At 41.2% G+C, this 12,400-nt stretch overlaps 1 protein-coding gene across 2 annotated transcripts in view; it reads left to right on the top strand.

Annotated features, from left to right (window-relative positions):
* Positions 1-4,162: 4,162 nt before the first annotated feature.
* sgcd (sarcoglycan, delta (dystrophin-associated glycoprotein)) overlaps positions 4,163-12,400 on the top strand; it is a 111,091-nt gene continuing 102,853 nt past the window's right edge. For both annotated transcript variants that reach the window (XM_088441049.1, XM_088441048.1), the window contains exon 1: positions 4,163-4,623. The gene's annotated coding sequence lies outside the window, so the exon portion shown is untranslated. The remainder of the gene's footprint in view (positions 4,624-12,400) is intronic.

The following is a 12,400-nucleotide window of genomic DNA, read 5'->3' as shown; positions in this document are numbered from 1 at the left end:
AAAGTATGCATGTGATATCTGTGTACTGCAGTAAAACCTGAAAAAGGAGCACACCGTTAACATGTGGACTCAAGTCCAACACAAAAGTCTGGAAAAGGGGTACAGAGTAACAGAGCCTGAAAAGGGGGCACGGAGTTCAAATGTGGAATAAAGTCCAAGAAAAAAAGTCACACAGAATGGCAGAGCCTGAATAAGTGGCACTAAGCACACACGCGATATCTGTGTACTGGAGTAAAACCTGAAAAAGAGGCACCGTATCCATGCGGACTCAAGTCCAACACATAAGTCTGGAAAAGGGGTACAGACTGGCAAACCCTGCAAAAGCAGCACAAAGTACCATCTGGGTACACCTGTAAAATCTGAAAAGGGGACACGGTGAGGACGTGATTGTCGCGTGCAATATAAAAACGGGAAAAGTAGGCACATGTTCTTCACTAGTAGTTCTTCACAATAGTCTGAACATGCGTCACACCGTGTGAGTGCGGCAATGTGTGACAAAAACCCCGGAAAAAGAAACACAGATGAAAAGCGGGAGCTACGTTCCACCGGAGCCATAAAAGCCAACGGAATCGGTGTGATTTTCTCGTCTTTTTATCCACGGAAATTCCTCTTATGTGTACAGTAATTTCCTTCCTCCCACGCGTCAGAAGCACATACATGTTCCCCCCATAGCGTCTTCGTGATCGGCGCTTTAAACCAAGACTTTCTCCCACAATGGCCGGGCTGGCATGCATAATTAATTTCCACGTCGTTTCAAAGCCTTGTTTATCGGCTCCCGTTCGCTCGTTTGTAATGATGCTCAAACCGCCGCGTTTCCTACAAGCCGTTAAGGTCGCCATCGCCGTTCCTCGCTTGGTTTCTGCTTTCGGGGCCGTTCAGACGCCTGGCGGAATTAAATGCGGATAACAATTCATTAGACTCTTAAGTAAAAATGACGTATTAAAATGGAAAAATGACTTTTAATTGTAAGATGATGTGACTGTTCCGCAGTACTTGGTAAATTGTATTGGTTAAACTCAGTGCTTCTCCTTTTTTTTATATAACAAAAGAAAAAAGCAATATAAATCAGCTTTAAACAACAATTTTTAACTTTTTACAGCGTTTTTACAGGCTAGTCTAAAATGGAAAAAAAGACTATTTGCGCCCACACTCTAATTATGATTTATCTATAAAATCTATTTAAATATACCGAAAACTGTATCCTTTTTAACATTAAAAAAGCAACAGTAATCAACTTTAAACAACAATTTTTAACTTTTTACAGCATTTTTACAGGCTAGTCTAAAATGGAAAAAAAAGAAGACTATTTGCGCCCACACTCTAACTATGATTTATCTATAAAATCTATTTAAATATACCGAAAACTGTATCCTTTTTATCATTAAAAAAGCAATATAAATCAACTTTAAACAACAATTTTTAACTTTTTACAGCGTTTTTACAGGCTAGTCTAAAATGGAAAAAAAGAAGACTATTTGCGCCCACTCTCTAATTATGATTTATCTATAAAATCTATTTAAATATATCTAAAAACTGTATCCTTTTTAACATTAAAAAAGCAATATAAATCAACTTTAAACAACATTTTTTAACTTTTTACAGCGTTTTTACAGGCTAGTCTAAAATGGAAAAAAAAGACTATTTGCGCCCACTCTCTAATTATGATTTATCTATAAATTCTATTTAAATACACCGAAAACTGTATCCTTTTTAACATTAAAAAAGCAATATAAATCAACTTTAAACAACAATTTTTAACTTTTTACAGCGTTTTTACAGGCTAGTCTAAAATGGAAAAAAAAGACTATTTGCGCCCGCACTCTTATTATGATTTATCTATAAAATCTATTTAAATATACCGAAAACTGTATCCTTTTTAAAATTAAAAAAGCAACATTAATCAACTCTCAATAACTGTTAACTGCCTTTATACAGGTTACAGGTTAGTCTAAAACTGAAAAAAAGTGCTTCAAAGTGCCTGAAATATGTTATATTGTAAAGTAATAAGTGTAATTAAAATTACACTTCATATGGCAAAAACAAAGCCCGAAAAAACATTAAAAACAACTGTGATTTGTATTTCGTAAATAGGCAGAAATATTTGTCGGTTTTATGATTCAGTAAAAAAATAAAATTTGTATATATATATATATATATATATATATATATATCAGGAATACATTTTTTTTTAAACATCAAGGGAAATATCAAGATTATTAGCACATGATTCGTTTTTTTGACAGCATCCGATTTGCCAAGCTGCCGATTGTTGCTATGGATTGGATACCTATTTTTCTTGTCCTCAAGAATGTCCTCATAATAGTAGAGTAGACTTGCAATTTGACCTTTTGACCTCCTGGCTTTGAGCTTCCGCTTCATACACCTTCAATTGAAGGCGCCTCAGTCCCTTTAAGTGTGTTCTTGTTGAAGTATTTCAATCGATGTTTATGAGTCTTGGCAAGAGGAGCCGCTGTCCGTGTGCCACACACACCAGCACACTCGTTTTGCTATCTTTGTGGGGACAAATTTTCAAACGGTCCATTTCCTCAAAATGGCTATTTTTTGCATTCTTGGGAAAATTGTAGAGATTTTTCCGCATCCCCACTGGCATTAGTAGAGGATGTACTTCACCTCCCTCTCTCCGTCTTTCTCACTTTCAAGTGAGTTTTCTCTTTTTCCCCACTCTCTCTATTCGTCTCTTTCGCTTTCTTTCTTTTTTACTCTCTTAGGTTGTGTCTCATCTGTCTTTTTTCTGTCTTACTTTGTCTCTCTCGTGTGGTCTGTTTGTTTGTCTTTCTCTTTTTCACATCCTGTTTCTTTTTCCTCTTTTACTGTGTCTCTCACTCTGTCTCTGTCCATCTGTCCCGCTCACTTTCTGTCTTTTTTTCCTCTGTTCTCTGGCTGTCTTACTCTGCCTTTTTTTCTGTCTCACTGTCTCGCATGCACTATCTTCATTTCTCCACTTTATCTCTCCGTGTCTCTCATGTACTTTTTCCTGTCTTGCTCTGGCTGCGTCCATCCGTCTCTCTCACTTTCTGTCTGTCTCCTCTCTTTTTGTCTTTTTTGTCTCTGGCTGTCTTACTCTGTCTCATTCTTCCTGTCTGTCTCACTGTCTCGCATGCACTATCTTCATTTCTCCACTTTATCTCCCCGTGTCTCTCATGTCCTTTTTCCTGTCTTGCTCTGTCTCCGTCCATCTGTCTCTCTCACTTTCTGTCTGTCTCCTCTCTTTTTGTCTTTTTTGTCTCTGGCTGTCTTACTCTCTGTCTCATTCTTCCTGTCTGTCTCTCATCTGTGTTTTTCTCTGTCTCACTCTGTCTCTCGTGCACTCTTTCTTTCTCTCTCTCTCTTTTTTGTGCTGTCTCTTTTTCCTCTCTTACTCTGTCTTTGTCCATCTGTCTTTCTCTCTTTTTGTCTTTTTTTGTCTCTGGCTGTCTTGCTCGCTGTCTCTTTCTTCCTGTCTGGCATCTGTCTCCTTTTCCACTCTTACTCCATCTGTCCCTCTCGCTCTGTCTCTCTCTTTGTGTCTGCCTGTCTCCCCTCTTTCTGTCTGTCTCTGGCTGTCTTTCTGTCGCTCATCTGTCCTTTTCTTTTTCTCTCTTTCTTTCTGTATCATCTGTCTTTTTCTTTGTCTCACTCTGTCTCTCATGCACTCTCTTCCTTTCTCTGTCTCTCTCTCTTTCTCGGGCTGTCTCCTTTTCATCTCTTTCTCTGTCCTTGCTCTGTCTCTCGAACTTTTTGTCTGTCTACCCTCTTTCTGACTGTCTAACTCTGTCTTTCTGTCTGTCGCTTATCTGTTTTTTTTGTCTCACTGTTTTTCCCCTCTCTGTATCTCTTTCACGTGCTCTGTTTCTTTTTCCGCTCTTTGTCGGTCTCTCTCTGTTTGTCCGTCTGTCTTTCTTTTTCCCTCCTCGCTGGCTGTCTTACTCTGTCTGTCTCTCAGATATTTTCTTTTTTCTCATGCGCTCTCTTCCTTTCTCGCCTGTCTCTTTTACGTGCTATGTTTCTTTTTCCCTCTTAGTCTTTCTTTCTGTCTCTCTTGCTCTGTCTGTCTTTCTGTCTTTTTTCCTCTAGACGCCATACTCTCTCTCTCTCTCTCCCTCGCTCTCTCCCTCTCCTCGCTCTCTCGCACTCGCTCTCACCGTCCTCCTCCCGCACGATCCACTTGGCGCTCTCGCCGCCTCCCGCTGCACCGCACAGTCTCTATCGCTCTCACGTGCACGCGTTGCATTGACACTTTCGCTTCCCGGTGCGGACTTGCGGAGATGAGCTTATGCTGTGTGAAGAGTAGCTTTTTTTCTTTCATACAATCAAAATAAACGAAGGCAGGAGCAATGTTGCCGTAGCGGCAGGCTTTTCGCCTCCCGTCCAGAACGGGAAGCCTTTCGCCGGAATTTGAGCAGCAGTCAATTTGGATTTGACCACTGAAGGGATGTTCAGTTTTGACCAGGATTATTCCAAGTCCAAGATCGCACAGATTTGAGGAAGAGGAAATGATCGCGCTCCCGCTGGACTTCTCGAACTAGATTTGAGATTCTCATCTCAAAAAAAACAAACAAACAAAAAAACCTACATCCAAATACGCAGCTTCGCACCAGCCAATATTTGGAATTTGACTGCGAGGTAAGGCTATTTGTGCAAAGTCTTTCCGATTCCACTCCACTGCTAGATTTGTTTTCATTTTGATTTTTGACTTCCAGCCCACAAAATGAAGTTGCGTAGAGCCCGAGGCGGCGGTCAACATGAGTGGGTGCGCCGTGTGATTGGCCATGACTGGTGCTGCTCTGTCCTGCTTGCTATGCATCATTCAGCGTTTGTAGCAATGAGCATCACTGTGTCGGCTCCGCTCGACAGGCGGAGCGGGCGAGAGGCAGCTGACACAATTTCTCTGCCTCCGGCACAGGAGCTTTCGCCAGGTCTGCTCTGCAGGCGCCCAGGGTTGTTTGCCAGTCTAGTGAGGACTTTTTGTTTTCACCCACGCGTTTGAAAAGAGGCGTTTGGCTTTACCGTAGATTCCACTGCATCGGGCACCTAAGATTTTTCATTCAGGAGTTTTTTTATCCAGAGGGGTTTTCTGCATCCAGCCCTTGAGGTTTTTGCGCTCTTTTCCGGAGTTGCTCGGTCAAGTGTGATGCGTTTTTACGTTATATTTGATATTTAGTTAAGCGTTGTTTAATAGTGGATTTCTCTGCATCCGGCGTCTGAGGTTTGTGAAGTCTGGTGTGCAGGTGATTTGATTATATAAGTCAAATGTGTAGAGGTTATTTGAAATCTAGGATTGTTCAGCACCACAGTTTTATGTTTATTTTTGTCATTTTGGGGGAAAAATTAAGTGTATCCCTGCATCCAGTGTCTGAGATTTTTGGTAGTCTATGAAGTCAATCAAGTGATTAAATGGCATGGTTTTTTTTCTAATAAACTGCAGTTTGCATTCAAATTTTGTTTGTTTTTGTCTACAATGACATCATTGGGACAAGACAAAGCAATATTAGGAAAATTGTCAGTCGAAACATGCTCACATGGTGAAATGGCAGTTAAGGATTTTTTTTTTTGTATCTGGCATTTCAGCATTTTGGAGTTTTTTTCACTGATAAAAAAAAAAAAAAACAAAGTTCTGACAATAAAACATGGCAGAATTGCGACAAAATTTTAATTAATATTTCCAGTCTTGCATATAAAGGATGACTGAGGGGTGGCTTACCGTGTGCGTGTGTGTGTGTGCGTGTGTGTATATATATATATATATATATATATATATATATATATATATATATATATATATATCCTGTAAATTAACTTTTTGTAATTAGTTACACAGAATCCATTTACAGTAAAAAAACAACAAAAAGATGAAGGAAGGCAGAACAAGCATTGCACACAAATGACACTACAGTGAGAAGATGAAGGCACAGGTGTTGACTAGACGGCGGTGACAGAAAAAAGCAAGGAAGCATGAATGATGGATTTTTAGCAAAGGTGCGCTGATGAAACACTGCGGGAATTGCTGGCATGCCTTGATTATATGCCTAATTACATCTGCACAGTCCGTCTCTGAGTTAATTGTACAGCAACTGACTTGAAAAGTCCATTGAAATAACAAAGTTGATATATACAGCAGTGCCATTCAACCTTGTCCATATCTCATCAATGCATTTGGAATTTGTAGCCAAATGTTTTCCAACTCTCCAAAATCAGTATTGAAATATCATTTGGATGTTTTGGGGATCACCTGGAGGAAAATGGTGTCATTAATGAAGATGTACATCTGCATTAAACTTAAAATGCATCCACCATTGCGCGAATGGGTCAGGAGAAGGCAATTGTTCCAATCAATTTGCTCTTGCTTTGAAAACTAGACTGTACTTGTTACAGCAGCATTCTGTTACATTTGCCGGCATCTGCAGAAACGCTCTTTAAATCTCAACATTGATCAGAATCAGCTGATTCTGAGAGAGGCAAATGGATAAATGGCCGCTTCCTGTTCAATGTCGGCCTTGGATCATCGACGCTTGTTTTTTGCTTCCTGTTACGATAAATACGTCTACTCGATTCGGTGAAAGTAGCCGTGGGGCCTTATTGTTTTTTTTTAACTTTTACTAGGAAAGCTAATCAACAGTTCATTCGTTTGTGTTTTGTTTGTCTTTATCTTTGTTTCCTAGCGCCGCCTCTGGCCGCTGTTGGTATTACATTTTGTAATGAGCAGGCCGGTGTGGTTTTGAGTGCAGTCAGTCAGTGACGCACACATTTTTTCTCTGTAAAATCTGGCCCACGAGTGTCTATAAGTTGTCTTTTTTTGTAAGAATGCCGATGTGATTCAAACATTGTAATTTGCGTGCACTTTTGTCGGATATACAGCTCTTGCATATGTTATATGAACCCCTCCCCCTGTTTATGGTGTATAAAAACGTTGTGGAACCCAGATATACATGAATAACCGTTAGGCATAGATCTCCAATCATCATAATCAGGTGCCAGCGTATGCTTTTTACGCGGCTTATACGTGACAAGCGAAACCACCGCGAGGATGGAAAACCAAATGCGAGGACGTAAACAATGAAAAATGGCCGGCCATGAATATTTAACGAGCGGCGGGAGGGGGAAAAAAAAAAGCGAGGCGAGTCCAAACAGTGGATTTGTCGCCGTTGCTTCTGTTGCCTGTCAACAAATGTGTTTTCTCCCGCCTAAGCCTTTATTTTGCTAATGCGATCTGCTGCGTTGAAGGAGGAAGCCTTAAGTACACTTCTTACATGACTGCAGCTCATCTTCAAAGATGGATGACACTTAAAATTAAAGCCTTTATGTTCCGTGGTTCAGTTTAATTAAAGGTAGAGAAAAACGCGTGCTATTTTTGTGTTAGTCCTTCATTAATCATATTTAAAAGCATACATGGTGTATGAATGGGTTACTGTATTTATTCGAGTACGCGTGGACTTTTTTTTACCTTCAATTTTGGTGAATTTACAAAAATGCGAGTATAAGTCTACCCCATTTGCGTGGACGCGACTGTAGAAAATAATTATGCAATAATTAAATGATTTGAAGTTTCAATGCTTTCTTTGATACAGCTGAAATTTTTTTTTGCACTTAAAGTCGTCATCACTATCTGACACATCAAATAGCTCCTCCCATATAACTATTTCCTCTCTGATTGCACAAACATCCTCGTTGTCATCTTCGGACCCGTCCAATTTGTTTGAAATGGATTTATATTGGAAATACAGTGCAAGCTTTCAGATTAAAAGCAGAATTTTCAAAATAAGATAACTCAGGGAAGTGGACGATCCAAAATGGAGTTCTTGAAGAATTCTTAACACAGAATAAATCTCATCTTATTTCCTGTTTGTGAACACAGATGGATTCAGACATTGGTTCGGTCTGCTTGGCTCTTTGAATGTTAAAGGTTGACGACCCCTGTGGTTACATACAGTAGATGCGTTTGGGGGGGGGGGCAGAAACAAGATAAACTCGATACAAATGCTATAACTCACGTTGCAGCAATCAAATTATTTGAAGTTTCAACGCTTTATTTTTTTGAGACAGCTGAATATTAATTTGTCGGATAGCCCGAAAAGTCATGACTAATAGCTCCTCCTATCTCCTTGTCAATTGTTCAAGCATCCTCGTTTCTCTTCCACGGTTAGTCTTGGGATCTGTCTAATTTATTTGAAATGGAGCTTTTCTGAGATGGTTTGCTGATCATCTTACTTGGGATGTTCTTTACCGAAGTGACGACTGTTGTAAGATGAGAGTGTAGAAGCTTGCCCTTTGCTGTTTCTTCCCCCACCTGCCGACATCCATGCAGGTTTTTACAAGCGCACATCCAAGGGCTGAAGGAGACAAGTCAAGCCATATTTTCCTTTTCATAATGCATCAAAGTCCACTGGAAAAATGATTCACGTAGTCTCCTTGTTGACAAGAAAGAGGCAATAAGGCGGTGCTTGACAGTGCATTTTTTGATGTTCTGTGCGAACTCGATTTGGCTTTTAATTTGGTAAAGTGATGTTGCATTACATGTAATTCCGCCCCCGCCGTTAGAATTCGACGGTCGACCGGTTTGAAACATGAGCCGCTGTTGAATTCAATTGCCGCTCCCAACTCATAGGAGCTGATGAGTTAGTCAAAAGGGAATATTATCTGATGAGCTATTGATTGCACTAAATCAAGCCCGGGTTTCTTAAAGCGTCGTGCGGTCCCCAGTAGGGCAATTTGCCCAATGAATAAGGAATTATTGGAACGAGGCCCTGAAAAAGACCACTTTGGCCAATTGCTGCCTGAGAGGAGGATTTTTTTTTTTTCTTTTTCAGAAGCCAAATGGTTTTCGTCATGTTTGTCCATCATGAGAAAATTGCGGCTGATGGAATCGTTATGATGCTTTCAGATTTTTAGCATATGTTGGCGCTGTCAAATCAAGGAACAATCCTTTATCGTGATGCTGAGCATTAAGGAAGTAGACCGAAGAGCGTTTTTCAATATAAATGGATAAAATTGTCCTTTTTTTGGCAGGAGCGCCGACTCTGAGCTTGTCTTGAAGCAATTACGGCGGAATGGGAAAACTTTCAACAAATGCTAACTTTACTGGGTTTATACAGGTTAGTCTGATACTGAAAAAAAAACAAAAAACAACTTCACAGTGCCTGAAATACGAAAAATTGCAATACTTAATCGGACGAGAACCATTTTTGATCAATGGAACAGCTTGATTTTTAATATTAAATAACAATAAACGTGAAATGGTCTGAAAGGTTAACACGGGATACCCAATACCCAATATCTTATCGAAAAACAGCAAACGACTTAAACGTTTTTCGTAATCATAATGAAATACCATAATTCCCCAAATAAGACACACCTGTGTATAGGACGCACAATTACTTTTGGGGTCAAATTATTGTATTTTCTATGTTACCGTGTATAAGACGCAGAAACACTTTGGCAACAATGTAAAAACTATACCAAAACAGAATAAATCTAATCTTCTGTAATCGCTTAATAATTTCTTGTGTTCATATCTGTAAGTTATATATTTGCTGATCAGTTGGGGACATCATAACTTTTACATGATCCTCCCCGTTTTAGTACTATTCCTGTGTGTGAACAAGGTTGGACTCGGACGGTGGTTCAGTCTGCTCGCTTCTTTAATTGAAAATAATGCCGTAACAACCTCAGGTGCTGTTAGCTGCAACAAGCACTGGCTGTTAACCCGTTAGGGTAATTATTGTAAGTAAGAGTAAAATTTTAAGTTACAGTTTATTGGACACATCCATACTTTTGGCCTTCTTTTTTGGGAAAAATGTGTTATATTTTTGGGAAATTACGGTAATCATTGAAATCTACATGAACATGAGAACAAGCTGTTCACCTTTCAATTTGTTACTGTTAATTATTTCTTCATGGTGTCCCTCGAGGTTTCTCCAATGGCAGCAATTTAAAAAGTTCAAACTCTCGCGCGCACTTTAATATGAACACCACTGCTCCACCTAGTGCCGTGGATGTGCAATTACACTTTACAATGAAAAAGTAAAACCTATCGTTGCATACGCATCCCTCAGCGCCCTACTATTTCAGAAGAACTGCCTTAACCCCAAAACCTAGGCTTGTATCCGCCTTAAACCCAAACCAAAACCCCATAAAGAAAACTCATAATGTCTATCTAAGATCTAGTCGAAGCCATTTTTTTTTTGTGCCGCTCTGCATCCGGACAAACATCCACTTTCTCTCCGTTGCTTTTTGCGCTTACGTGCACATAAATCCTCGTAATAACACAATACGGTGCGGAGCACATCCACTTCAGATGCGGGAGACACTCGGCACAACTACATTACCCACTACTGTTGCGTGTGCGTATATCACCGCCGTCCTGCGGATTTCTAGTACCCCCCAAGCTGTGGAGAAAATGAAACGAGCCTGGATGTAAAATTCATTCATTATTTGATTTCCATCTCTGTGTGCACAATAACACGGACGTATCATTCTCATGCAGATGCGCCAGTCAAATGTAATTGGAGAGACTTGTTTAGGATTACGTGCGCGCTCCCCCAAGCAGTGTAATTTACGGTGTTTACCGAACGGAACGCTTGCCGCCGATCTATCTGCCGGCTTCACAATAGACGGGCGGCCTTGCCCCGGTGTAGCCGGGGACCCGTATTGACTGGCTGACGGATGGTCATATTCCACCTGCTCCGCGGATAGCTCATCCGATTAACGGGCGCCACCTTTTTTGCATTCTCGCACCGCGCCGCTTTGGCATCTATTAAAAGACCGCCGCGTGAGTTCCACGGCCGATTTTGGACGGGAAGCGGAGGGTTTTATTTCTTCGTATTGTAAAATCGATTTTAGCGCGGCAACCTCACAGTGCAGAGGTCACGTTTGCGTGTTCTCCCCATGCCTGCGCAGGATTTTGTCAGGTTCAGGCCACCTAGAACTTTAAAAAACAGCAAACAAGAAGGAAAAGAAGGGGCTAGATGTCTTAACTTGCAAAAAAGAGCGTTCAGAAATCTCCTACCGTTCTTAATACATATCTTGTCCACCCCTAGTTTATTCATTAGGGTTGGCCCTTGCTACACAGCCCCTTGCTGCCGTGAAAGGTTAGGGGCGACATTCTGGCAGCAAGGTCACAACCCGTTTCTGATAGTGGGGGATGTAGTTGGAAGTCCATACGATATCAGTCCATACAATCACTGCTATCTTCTTTCCCAAGAACATGGCTGTGATCAGATCATTGTGCTTGTGATTAGGTCATGAGGTCATCATACCTGTGATTAGGTCCTTAGGTCATCATACCTGAGATTCATTACAGCTGCAGGAGACATGCTGTCTCCTCAGACTGTATTCACAAACAACTCCAACAATATACATGTTCCAAAAACAAAAACAAAAACAAATATTCTCATATCAAATGAGAATCTTGATTATGCGATACGTGAGTTCAAATCCGATGTAGTACTGAGTTGTAGGACATCTTAGATACAATACAAAATAAAGCACGGTTCATTTTTTCATCAAGTATTTTCCCCTAAACGCAACGTGCACCTGAATAAGTTTGCTACGTAAGCGATGCCGGCGGGCGGCTAAGTGCGTTGGAGTTCCGCTGAGATCTCGGCCGCCTCGGGGGCCTTGGGCCACGCGTAATCAAAAATCGATAGGGTTCCCTCGCTGTCTCTTTGGGCCTCCGTCTTCCTCCGCCGCAGTGGCTTAATTTGACAAAACGCATCTCACGCACGCAGAATACGAGCCCGGGGTTTATTCAGCGGGATGTGATTAATCCCAGCAATAACCAGCCTGACGGCAACGCATTGTGATGGAGGAATTGGTCGGAAACGGATCGATGTTTGCGAAATACACAGAAGGGGATCCAGAACGGATGATAGGTTAAACGCTCGTCCGAGCTCTTCTTATTTTTATCTGCTAATATCCTATTTGAACAAGGCGAAGACACCCTTGGGCGAGCATACCAAGGGGTTTAAAATTATGCACGTGTACACTTTTGGAGCAGATGAGTCACGGCGTATGGATGCGCAATCCGTATTAGGAGATGATGTAGAAAAGGCCACTCTCGCTCTCGGGGATCCAATATACGAACGCGCCAGCTCGGAGCTCGTCGTATTTGTCTTGATATTCCCGGAGATTTGACAAGCAGATGTGAAGTGACTTTCGCACGTGTCAGCAAGTGTTGCGGTGGCAGCTGCTCCCGCCGCCAGTCAGTGAGCGAGAGAGAGCCTCTCTCCACTACACTTACCAAAAAAAAGAAAAAAAATCCTTTTTCCACAATCTCGCCCGGCGCCCTATTCCCCCAACGTGCGACGATTTCGCATTCTATGGCAAGTCGTTGAGCTTGGACGAAATTCGATATGCCTCGCAATCTAGCATCGCCTGTCAGTCCGCTATACGCGGTTCACATTTG

The sequence above is a fragment of the Hippichthys cyanospilos genome, chromosome 18, assembly GCF_059441005.1.
Source record: "Hippichthys cyanospilos isolate Australia breed blue-spotted pipefish chromosome 18, RoL_Hcya_1.0, whole genome shotgun sequence".
Taxonomy (NCBI): domain Eukaryota; kingdom Metazoa; phylum Chordata; class Actinopteri; order Syngnathiformes; family Syngnathidae; genus Hippichthys; species Hippichthys cyanospilos.
Note: the sequence above shows the minus strand (reverse complement) of the source record. Positions and strands in the feature narration are given on the sequence as shown.